General features: G+C 42.9%; 1 protein-coding gene across 1 annotated transcript in view; it reads left to right on the plus strand.

Moving 5' to 3' along the window:
- Window positions 1–2,403: 2,403 nt before the first annotated feature.
- LOC121612487 (neural cell adhesion molecule L1-like) overlaps window positions 2,404–11,538 on the plus strand; it is a 44,083-nt gene continuing 34,948 nt past the window's right edge. The window contains exon 1 of the mRNA XM_041945392.1: window positions 2,404–2,432. The gene's annotated coding sequence lies outside the window, so the exon portion shown is untranslated. The remainder of the gene's footprint in view (window positions 2,433–11,538) is intronic.

Consider the following 11,538-nt stretch of genomic DNA (forward strand, 5'->3'; position numbering starts at 1 on the left):
CGGATGTGTAAGACAGTGTGGGCTGGGACTGAACTGGTCTTCTCAGTCGTTCTGGTTTACCGTGATTCAAAATTAGCCATAAAGGATATTTGTTTAGTAGTGCCGTCTGTTGCCTCTTAGCCTCTTTTAGCTCGTTGTTTCGTTCCGTCTCACAGCCTTCATCAGTCCTGTAAAATCAGTAACTAGCCGGTGGAGAAAGTTTGACATTTAGCGACTAAAGAGACGTTTTCTGAGGAGCTGCTGCAGATCACAGCAGAGCTGAATACTGGACTTAAACTTGTTGTCGCTGTGACTTTGTTTTCTTTGCACTGCCTTAAGGACATCTTGAATTCTTGACGATTGTACTGCATCATATCCCAACATGGCTGTTTGCTTCTCATAAACATGGTACTATGAGGTGCTCACAGCTGCACGGCCATCTGCCTCCTAAAGTAGTATAACTTTATTTCGATCACGTAAACAACAATAAAAATAAAAATAAAAGCGTATACATGCATATATACATACATACATAGCAATACATACATAGTACCTATACAAATAATAATAATTATAAGGAATCATAAGGAAATAAGTGCACATTGAAAAAAACAAAAAAAAACAAAAAAAAATCCAGAAAACAGTAACATCTCATAAGCAACATAGTTTACATGAGCGAAAGGGAGTAGAAAGAAGTATAAACTTATCAAGTGAATGTTCAGGGAGCAATGAGACCAGTTGACAGTTGGTGCGTTGGTATCAGCCACAGGAAGTTTGGCTTCAGGTGCTGCAGCTCCTCCACCAGGCCCAGTCAGCTACCACAAGATGGTTCCAGGTGGTTTCCTGTAGTCTTCTATAAACTCTCCTTTGGTGATTTGTCATTTCTAAACGACTGAGCAGGTCGATGGCTTCCACAACATGATCTACGACAGCTGGAGAGAAGCAGCAGCAGGCCTACTGGACCTTCACATCGTAAAAGATGCAAGTTTGCTGAGGTTTAAACATCAAAACTACTTGGTTAGCTTTAGGAAAAGATCATAGTTTGAGTTAAAATAACATCATGACACAACGACAGGCTTAAATATGAGTCGTAACAACCGACTTGTTGCTGTTTCTGATGAGGACGAGCTCATTTGTCTGTGCTGGGCTGTTGTTTTGGATTCAGGCAGCTTCTCCAACATGAACTACATGAAGTTCAAGTGTAGTTTTCAACCCCCAAGGTAATTGTGATGAGTGACAGCTCCATGATGTCATGTAGTGAAGTACATTTCTTTACTCCACCTTATTCATGCTGTCACGTAAGGTCATGTGATCATGTCGAGGTGATTTACAATGCTGCAAAGTCTTAGTGAAAGACTAAAACTAAAGTAAAACTTACTGTCCTGCTGTGATAAATCAGAACTGATGCACTGAATGCATGAGATGGTTTAGCAAGAAAATTACAATGAAAATATTAATAAATTTATATGAGGATCGTGATGCAGAAGGTGCAGCAGTTTCTCACCAAATTTAAATAAACTAATTCCTCCCTGAAGTCCATCAAACCTTCCTGTTGACACAACAAAATGTCCATTATTTGCAAATGTCCTTTTTATGATGCTGAATGCTAAAATAATTATTCTTGTTATTATTACAATTATGATTGGACCTGCAGAATCCTGTAGCCCATCCAATAAGCTCCCTCCATTTGTGAGAGCAGCCAACGAGTTCATCTTTTAGAGAAGCTCATACCGACACTCTCTGAGGGAAGACGAGTTTAAAGCAAACAGCACAAAATTATATTGTTTTTAATTATGATTTGATTTTTTTCCATAGACAGAAAAAATACAATAAAAGACAATAAGTGACAGACTGAAGACAGACTGACAGGCAAAATGCGTTTTTGAAGGATTTTACACACATAGTCCAAAACAATAAAACACAAGTCCTGCATCTGTGTTTTAATTACTTATTCAAAGCTATCGGCACCATGTTAGCAGCCAGTTAAATGTGATTTTATTCACTGATGTTCTTCCAACCAGCCGGCCACCAGTAAGACAAGAAAACCAGAACAGAGAGGAGACAGAGAGGGAAGGAGGGAGGTAAAAATAGAGGAGGGGGAGCAGCATGGAGGTAAAGAAGAAGGGAGGGGCAGGAGGTACCAGGGGAATACAGAGAGAGAGAGAGAGAGAGAGAGGCTGCAATGAAAGAGGCTGATGTCATCTCTGTGAAGCAACCAATCAGAGAGCAGCGGGGAGGGAAGGAGGGAGGGAGGAGAGGCAGAGCTCAGAAGGGTGTGTTTTATGTACCACTGCAGCATCAGTGCAAAAAAGACACGACTCAGTGGACAGGAAAGAAAAAATACAGACCGAACAGAGAGAGAGGGAGAGACGAGAGCTGGACGAGAAGAAGAAGAAGAGAGAAAAGGGATAAAAGAGAAGTGGAGACAGAGAGAGACGGAAACACCTGCAGAGGTAAGATGAAAACAAAAGCATCCCACCATGCTGCCCGTGTCTGGGTCTCCACGCATGAATGTGTGTGTGCGTCTGAATCTGTGTGTCAGTGGGCCGGAGGTGCGATGATGTCTTACATAACACGATGGCAGGTATGAACAACTGAGCTGGGTGTGCTCTGAGATGTGTGTGTGTGTGTGTGTGTCACTGTACATACTGTACATGCATGTGTGTGTGGGCGTGTGTGTGATTCCTTCCCCTTCTGTCTGCTCTCACTGTCTGCACCTTTAGACTTAAAACAAATCATAAAACATGAACTGACCATTCATGATGTGCAGACAGTCAGTCTGTGTGGGGAAATCAATCTGCAGGGAGTGTCCGACTGACTGGATTCAGCTTTTTAATATCTGGTGTGTCATCTGCAGCAGCGTGTTTTTATTAATATTAAATGAAATGCTGCACTTTACAACATTACAGCGTTCAATTATTCACGGCTGCTTTGTAGCTTGCTTCCTGTCATGCTTAAACTCTGCGGGCAGACTTCTGTCAGGTGTGATTTCTTTCTTTTTATCTGAGTATTGCAAATAAAACCATGGCTGTAAGCAGCACCATGTGTGTCCTGGCTGCTCCTGCTCAGTTCATACTGGCCTCCAGAGGTTTGTGGGGGTTTTTTGAGACTTTCTCACCTGTCTGCTTGTATGATTTGACCTAGATCTGCATTTAACAATTGTTTTTATTATTGATTGGTCTGCTAGTTAATAATTGATAGCTAGTCTTCTGTATTACTCAGTTAATCTATTTTGCCAGTAAAATGTAAAAAAAAAAAAAATAGATAAAAATATTTGTAATTTCCTCCACCCGAAAATGATGTCTCGTTTATCTGACCAAAGACATTCAGTTTAAGACCATATATGATCACAAAAAGCATAAAATATTCACACTGGACTGTGAATATTTGACATTTTTGCTTTAGTTGCTTCAGTTGCTTATCAATTTTCTGTCAATCGACAGAAATCTCTGCAGCTGTGTTTGATGAAGTGCTTCACATTCAGACAGGAAAACCTATGAGGACGATCCATTTCACTTTGTCTCTTCGTGTCCGTCCCTTTCGTACTTCTCACCAGGTTTCTGTTTGCCTGTTTACTCTTGAATTCCTCCTTTCACTCATAGCAACATCATTTAAGCCACACACACACACACACACACACACACACACACACACACACACATCTCTGGCTCCCCGTCTGTCATTTGCTCTGTGGGGTTTTCTTACCAGGAGGAGGAGGAGGAGGAGGAGAGACACTGAAGGAGAAGACGAGGTAAAGGAAAGTTGATAAGCAGGAGAGAGAATGGAGGAGGCATGAGGGGGGCTAAAAGAGGAAAGTCGAGGTTTATTAAAGGGGAGGAAGGATTTAGCCCAGAGGAGAGCAGAGGGGAGAGAGGATGAGGACGAAGAGAGAGATGAAGATGAAGTCTGGACTGGGAATAGGATGAGAGGGGAGGAATAGGAGGAGGAGGAGGAGGGAAAGTTTAAGTCCAATTTCTTCTTGCCCCCCTCCTCTCATGCTTGGCAGCCGTCGAGTTGACTGAAACCATCTGGTGTTATTTTATGTTTCCGTTCTTTTGTATTTCACAACCGTCTGACTGACAGAGGAGACGACACACATGCAGTTTCCTATGATAACGGCACATTTACCACTTCACAGTCATAAATGCTAATGGGAGGTAGACAAAAGTTAGCTTATTAAGCTAATGTTAGCTCTGTGAGTTAGCTGAAAACAAGACAAGAGAATCCTTAATCGGTCTTAAATGTGCAGAGGAAATAATCTATATTGTGCTGAAAGATTAAAAATGTCTGCATTTTCCTGAGTTGAAGAAATGGAACATGGGGTTGCTAAAGAGCTGGATAGCGTGCTAACCTTTGCCTAAACTCTTATATCCTAGCATGTGGGTATAGCTCTCATATAGTGGATGTTGGTCCTGAACACTCTTTTTCTAATGTGACCCATAACCCCACAGAATAATGTAGTTAATTAATGGTATGCTCCTTGGTTTAGGAAGCAACGCTACATTAGCATCAATAGCCTAATGTTGGTAGTAAACTAATTAGCTAGACTTGCTAATGTTTGCAGCTTTTGTTAGCATGGACAAACCCAAACTCCTACAAAGTAAAATAGTTGGCTGTGCTCCTTGGCTTTGGAAGCAATGCTATGTTAGCATTACTAGCATACTGTAAGTAGTTATCTAGTTAGCCAGACTTGCTAACATTTGCAGCTTATCTTAGAGTGGACAAACTATAAATCCTACAAAGTAAAATAGTTGGCTGTGCTCCTTGGCTTTGGAAGCAATGCTATGTTAGCATCACTAGCCCACTGTAGGTAGTAAAGTAGCCAGCCAGACTTGCTAATGTTTAAATCTTACACAGATAGTTTAATCCACTGCTCACAGTTTTGCTCCTGTGTTTTGTGTTTTGGAAAAGCTAAAAATGTCGTCGTCCTTCAGACTCTTTGTGTGGAGAGTATTTCTGCTTCTAGCACCCTGAACACACCGCTCAAACAAGCATGACGGACGTGTCGTAGCTAGTGGCGGTGTCAAGTTAGGACATTTAGCAAACGTTCATTTGTAACATGATGGATTTGAGGCTGTTTCTTTCGACTGCATACTATACACGAAGGCTAACACCGCGTACACGATTTAAAGCTATTTAAAAGTGCTTTTTTTTTAAAAAATATGATTGTCTGATAGAAAACTGGCATTTAACTGTAGCGTGACGTCAGACTGTTGCTTCCTGTCAGACCTGTGAGCATCACAGCTCACCTGCTGAGCAGCTGGTCTGACTCCTGGTAACATCTGACTGACTGATAGTGTGTAAAGTGAAAGGACAACATGAATTTCTCTTGTCCTGGCAGGTCTTTAAGTCAATAAAAGTCCCAGGAGGTGGGCTGAGGATGTCGTTCGGAGCCAGACGGAAAGGTCTGGGATGCGGTTTAGAGGGAAGTCTGGGCCCAGAAAATGAGATTAGTCTGACTTTTGCTCTTTCTCAGTTCCTCTCCATCTCTGACTCGGCCTTCTTCTGAGTTTCTCATTGTGCTTTTTCTAATCCATCTCCGTCCATCTCTCTCACGCCCCCACTCCCTCCCCTCTGATCCATCTTTCCTCTCTTTTGGCCTTTCTTTCTCCTTCTTTGCCCCTTGTTTTTCCATCTCATCTCAACAGAATGAGGCCTTTGTGTTGAGAAATGAGAGGAATGCCCCTTCTTCTATTTTCCTACTAGTCTTCCTCTCAGCTCTTCTTCCTGATGTCTTCTCCCTCCTTCAGTCCCTCTCTTCCTGTGTGTGTGTGTGTGTGTGTGTGTTTGTGGGTGTTTGTGGGTGGGTGGGTGTGTGTTGGTGCATGTACAACTGTACATCCATCTTTATGCGAACCTGTGTGTGTGTGTGTGTGTGTGTGCGTGTGTGCGTGTGTGTGTGTGTGTGTGTGCGCGTGTGTTTGTGTGTCTGTGTGAGTGTGTGCATGTGTGTGTGCAGTGGGTTGGGGGTGCATCCATTAGCTCGGATTAGAGACTGTAGGAGGGTCTTAACAGCCCCTCTGTGTTTGTGGTTTTAATCTCCTCAGGAACAGCTAATCTAACTTCAATGACTTTAACATGTACAGTGCACACACGCGTGAACACACACACACACACACACACACACGCACTGTCTTTCCATTAATTCAGAGAACATTACATTGACTTGCATTCATTTCCTGCAGACTTACTAACTAACTGTCACTAACCTTAACTCAAGTCTTCACCCTCATGGGGGCTTGTGTTTTGTCCACATATGGGAGGCAAGTCCCCACAGTGTGACCGCGGAAACAGATTTGTCTCCACAACATGAGTAATACATGCACACACACACACACGCACAAATGTGTGTGACTGTATATCACTACAAATATGTGACTGTTTTTCTGGCCAGTGCGGTTGAACCGCGACAAGAGTCCATTCATGACGAGACCGGGAACACAGAGGAGACGTTATCAGCCGAATATCTGACCAACAATATCATCAGTCACTCGCATGACAAACATCCACATGGTGCACAATAATATCTGACCATAACGTACAGCACAGTGAGCAGCAGCTGACAGAAAGCTGACTCATACCACAGAGTGTCCGCAGGCGTCGACTCTGCATTGAAATCGATGTGGATCTATCAGTCTGCCAATTGTTCTGATCAGGAGCTCATTTTAATCTATGTCTTTGTGAAATACTCATCTCATCTGCAATGAGTCTGATCAATATTTGTCCCAGCTCGTATTTATCATTTTAAAATAAAAAGAATGGAAAGCAGGACTCGCACGTCCTGCAGAGCCGAATCGATCAGCTGATCAACACAAACTTAATTTGATCATCTTTTTAGTCATTTTTCAAGAAAAAATATCGAATACTCTCTTACTAATTTCTCAAATGTGACACATCGTGTTTTGATTTGACTTAGAAACTGAATATCTTAAAATAGTCATCGACAATGAAACCAGTGGTTACTTTCACTGACTCCTACTTCTGCAGTTAATGTGTGCTGAACTCTACAACTGTAGAAAAAGAAAATTAGTCAATTAACCCATTCGCTGACGGTTAAGTTAATCTGCAACTATTTTGATAACTGATTAATCATTTAGTCATTTTTTTTTAAAGAAAATAAGACAAAGTTCTCTGGTGTCAGTTCCTAAATCTGTATATTTTGCACTTTTGGTTGGACAAACCAAGACTTTAGAGGACGTCACCTTCAGTCTTAGGAAGTTGTGGCAGGCATTTTTATTTATATATATAGCATATATATGTATATTATAGTATAACAACATTAATTATGGTATGTTTATGGACATTCTCATTCTCATTGTAATCCTTTCGAAGGTACATTATGCCAAGAGTCTCAAATCAATGCATCTGTTTCTCAGTTTCTCACACTTAAAAAATATGAAAAAGATTATTCTACTGGAAAAAATCTTATTGGTGGATCAGCTGTCCGGTTGGCACCAAACTGATGAAGTCAGGCATAAAATGTCTGTTATAATACAAAACTATGAGAGTGTCCTTTTAAAGGGGGGGGACCTTCCTGTGGCAGAAACACTTCCCTTCTGTCTGTTTCTATTTTTGCTTTTATTTCTCTCTTCCTACCTGCAGAAAGTCCCTGATGCTCTAACTTCTCCCACAGCTGACCATCTGTCTGCCTGTATTTGTGGGACGGTGATGTGTTTGTGTCGCCGTGCTTTAAGAAGCTGCACAAAAGGGGGGGAAATAACTAAATGTTTCACAAAAGCACTCGGCTGCTTTGACACTCTGCAGACCAGAGGAGGAGAGGCAGGTGGGGGCTGAGACAATAGCAAGAGAATGTGTGTGTGTGTGTGCATTTATGTGTGTGGTGTGTGTGTGTGAGAGAGAGAGAGAGACTTAGAGGGAGAGAGAGGAAGAGAAGGAAAGAGGGAGGTGAATCGAGGAGATGTAGGGAGTGGCACCGGAGAGACAGCGAGGGAGAGGTGTGGAGGGATGGAGTGGGGGATGGGAGGAAAGCAGGAGGGGCAGCGTGGGGGATGGGGGAGAGAAATATTACCGTGTGCTGCTGGAGTCAGGGGGTTACCATGGTGACGGGGGAAAGACAGAAAGGGATGGGAGACAGAGACTGGCGACACACATGTACACACACACTTACACGTAATGCAAATTGACATTTTCAGCGACTGATTGAATAATATGATAAGCATCAAATCCCTTTTTAATTTAAACCTTCCTTCCTGTTCTCTCTGGGTGGGGTGAGGAGGGACAGATGGAGAGGGGAAGATGCTGTGGAGGGGTGAGGGAGGACGGGAGAGAAAGGGAGAGAAAGGGAGAGGCTCTCTGAGCTGAGTGGAGATGAAGAAATGTGATCTTCCACCTGGGAGCGCTGGAACTCGGAGACAGAGTTGTGGCTTTTTGGATGAAAGGCAGAGAGGTGTGACAGCAGTCATTTGTACGGTGGCCCTGAGAGCTCAAAAATATGCAACAAGGAGAAGGAAGTCAACGCTGCAAGTCGCACAGAGAACAACGTAAAATGAGTTACTGCTTAACTCACTTCACTGCAACGAGCTGACAGCAGGATTCATATTCACACGAGAGGTTAACAGCAGATTTCTGCAACATATGAATCATCAATCAATGTTAAACCGAAAAAATGACATTTCATGGGGTAAATTTTTATGGAGCTCATTTCTATTGTGTTCTGTGTTCAATGTTTCTGTACGTTGTTGCGTTTTCTCACATTATTTCCTCTCTATCTGTGTGCTGTCGTGTGTTGTCATGTGTTGCTCTCCAGCAGGCAACAATGCCTAAAACAGTCAAATCTGGACTGTTTGCAGCTGGAGAGCAGCCGCCGGGCTCGACCTCACACCTCGCAGATCGGGAGGACGAGGTTATTATGTGAAGAGCCCGAATCAAAGCGCAGGGTATCTTCTTCTGGCTGCCAGCAGGGATTAGGTGTGATGTGAGCGGCTGGTGAAGCTGCTGGGGGTCTGGGCTCTCGGTGGATCGGCGGCAGCTGGAGAGAAACGGGTTCAGAGCCAGACGAGCCTCTGAGCTGTGGTGGGTGTGCGTGGGTGGGTGGATGTGGTAGGCTCAAGAGAGAAATGTGTGTAGGCGGGCGGATGATTATGCGTGTGTGTGTGTGACGGTGCTGCCATTGGTAAAAACATGTCAGTGGAACTAATCTTTATAATGTACAGTAATTTTCTATTTAGGCTGGTTTTTGCCTCAGGCTTCTCAAAGTGTTGCAGCCATGTTTACCTCAGGAGGAAGTCGAATTATTTTCCCCCAGGAGTTGGTGGAGACCAAAAATAGAGCTAAAAGAGAGTGAATATTGGACTTCGTAATGACTGTCATGTTCATAAAGTGACCAGAAACAGGTCTCCAAATGAATGCTAATGTGGCTCGTTAGCTTAAAAGCTTCTCTCTGCTGCCTCCAAGTGGCCAAAAACATGAATTATCGCAGATCTGAGCTTTGATTTCCTCCAGATATTAACGTGTAGCAGTAAAATTTGTTTCTACAACAGCCACTGCTGTCTTGAGACTTTCTAAGAAAAACAACAGCATCAGTTGTTTCAGTAATTGCCTCGAAACAACACGTTTAAGTGCTGAACTAAAACAAGGCCCTCTAGTGGCTGCAGTTTAACATTTATGTGTTTTTTGTTGTAAGCATGACAACGAAGTTCCCCTAATTTCAAGCATTCACTGAACCCAGACTAACCTGACCAAGTCGTTTTTGTGTTTAAACATACCCAAACGTTAACCAAAGCGTTGTCATGGAGAATTTGTTGTCCTGGCTTCCTTTCAAAATTGCAATTAAAGATTTAATCGATAACAAAGCGTTGTGGGCATTTAAACAAGCTGATTTTACCTGAATGAAAAGGTCACATTTATGTTAACTTAGTCGATTTCTCATTAAAATTTGATTTATTTGTATTTGTTTTGTGCAGAAAGACTTGCAGCATGTAATCATGTCTGAGGCGTTTCCTCTCTCAGCCCTGTTTTTCAGCCGTTCTTTCTGGGAAGAGAGCGTGAAAGCACAACAGCAAATGAAAGAGGAGAAGAAGAAGAACCAGGGAGTCAGTCTTGTTCACTGATCTTGCTGGTCAGCAGTGTGTTAATGGCGCTGGTTAACTGGGCCCATCACAGACATGTGATATATGATCATGTCATGTATTGATTGACATTACAGCACAGTGGGCCGTCCCACGAGCTGGGACACTTTACTCCGTTAGCAGGGCCGAGGCTGGACAGCATTACTCTGAGTTCATCCCTAATAATGTTGATGATTTCATGCTTTAATCCAGGCTGTGCTAATATCATTACTTTAGATTAATCAGTTACTGTCTTGTAAGAGGATTACATCAGCAGGATCCTTCTCTAATATCATCTGTTTCTTGTTGATATTTGACTGCTGTCACTTAAATTCATTGATAGTTCCATTACTGCGTGACTCCGCCTCCTCTCTGCTGTTGAAGAGTTTGTTTTGTGTGGGGGGGGCAGTGATAGATGTGTGGCCGTGGCTCTCGTATATACCGCCCTGAGCGCTCTGTTACACCGTGGCCCCTCACAGCTGGTGCCGCTCGCCCCTCAGCTAAATCTAATAGACCCCAGCCGGGGCAGGAAGCCACCCAGTGCGGGGGCTGCTGTTTATCCAGGAACATACCGTCACTAATGACCGATTTATGCGCTCCTATGCAGTCGCTTCGTTTGTCGTGTGGAGAGAGCCAAATCAGAAACAAACACATGATACTGGCTTTGTGTCTGCAGTGTGTGTGTGTGTGTGTGTGTGTGTGTGTGTGTGTGGATGGAGGAGGGGGTAATCCAGAGGTGGCTAAACAATGTCACGCCAATAAGAGTTGATTTGAATGTGAAAGGCGTTGGGTTGTGCTATGGGACCAGCGGGTAAAAAGTGTCCCCCATCCCATCTGAAAGGCAAATAGACAGAAATGACACAATGGAATAATTCAATCCTCTGACAGACACACACACACACACAGACACGCACACACACACACACACACACACACACACACACATATCTATACACTACATACATAAGCATTAGTGCATTTAATCATTAGTTAAAAGATTACTTAGTTAAATGAGAAATTAAGCCATTTTTGATGCACATTGCTAATTATTCACTCGCTGCAGCTCCTCAGTTGTGCTGCTTTGCTTCATCTCGTGTGACTGTAAATTAAAAATCTTCTGTCACTTTGTGTTTTAAGGAAAATTGTGATTGATCAATCAAGGTAATAATCAGCAGATTAACCCACAGTGAAAGCCAGCATTAGCTGCAGCTCTAACGGAGGCAGCTAATATTTACGTAATAAAATATATCATAGGTTTTTTTTTAGTCTTTTCAGTTTTTGCTGCTCACACAAACACATTTCACACATTTCTCCGCCTTTTTCTTTGTTTGCTTTTTTGATTCCAAGCAGATCAATGTCGAGCTCAACCAGGTGTCGAGTTTTTAGCCTGAAAGAATGTTTGTTTGCATGTTTCCTGCAGTGCTCAATCTGAGCTCGTTCGTATGAGTCGTCCTCGTCTGAAATCAGAAGTGTTGTTCAGAACGTTCAGGCT

This window comes from Chelmon rostratus, chromosome 10 (assembly GCF_017976325.1).
Source record: "Chelmon rostratus isolate fCheRos1 chromosome 10, fCheRos1.pri, whole genome shotgun sequence".
NCBI lineage: Eukaryota > Metazoa > Chordata > Actinopteri > Chaetodontiformes > Chaetodontidae > Chelmon > Chelmon rostratus.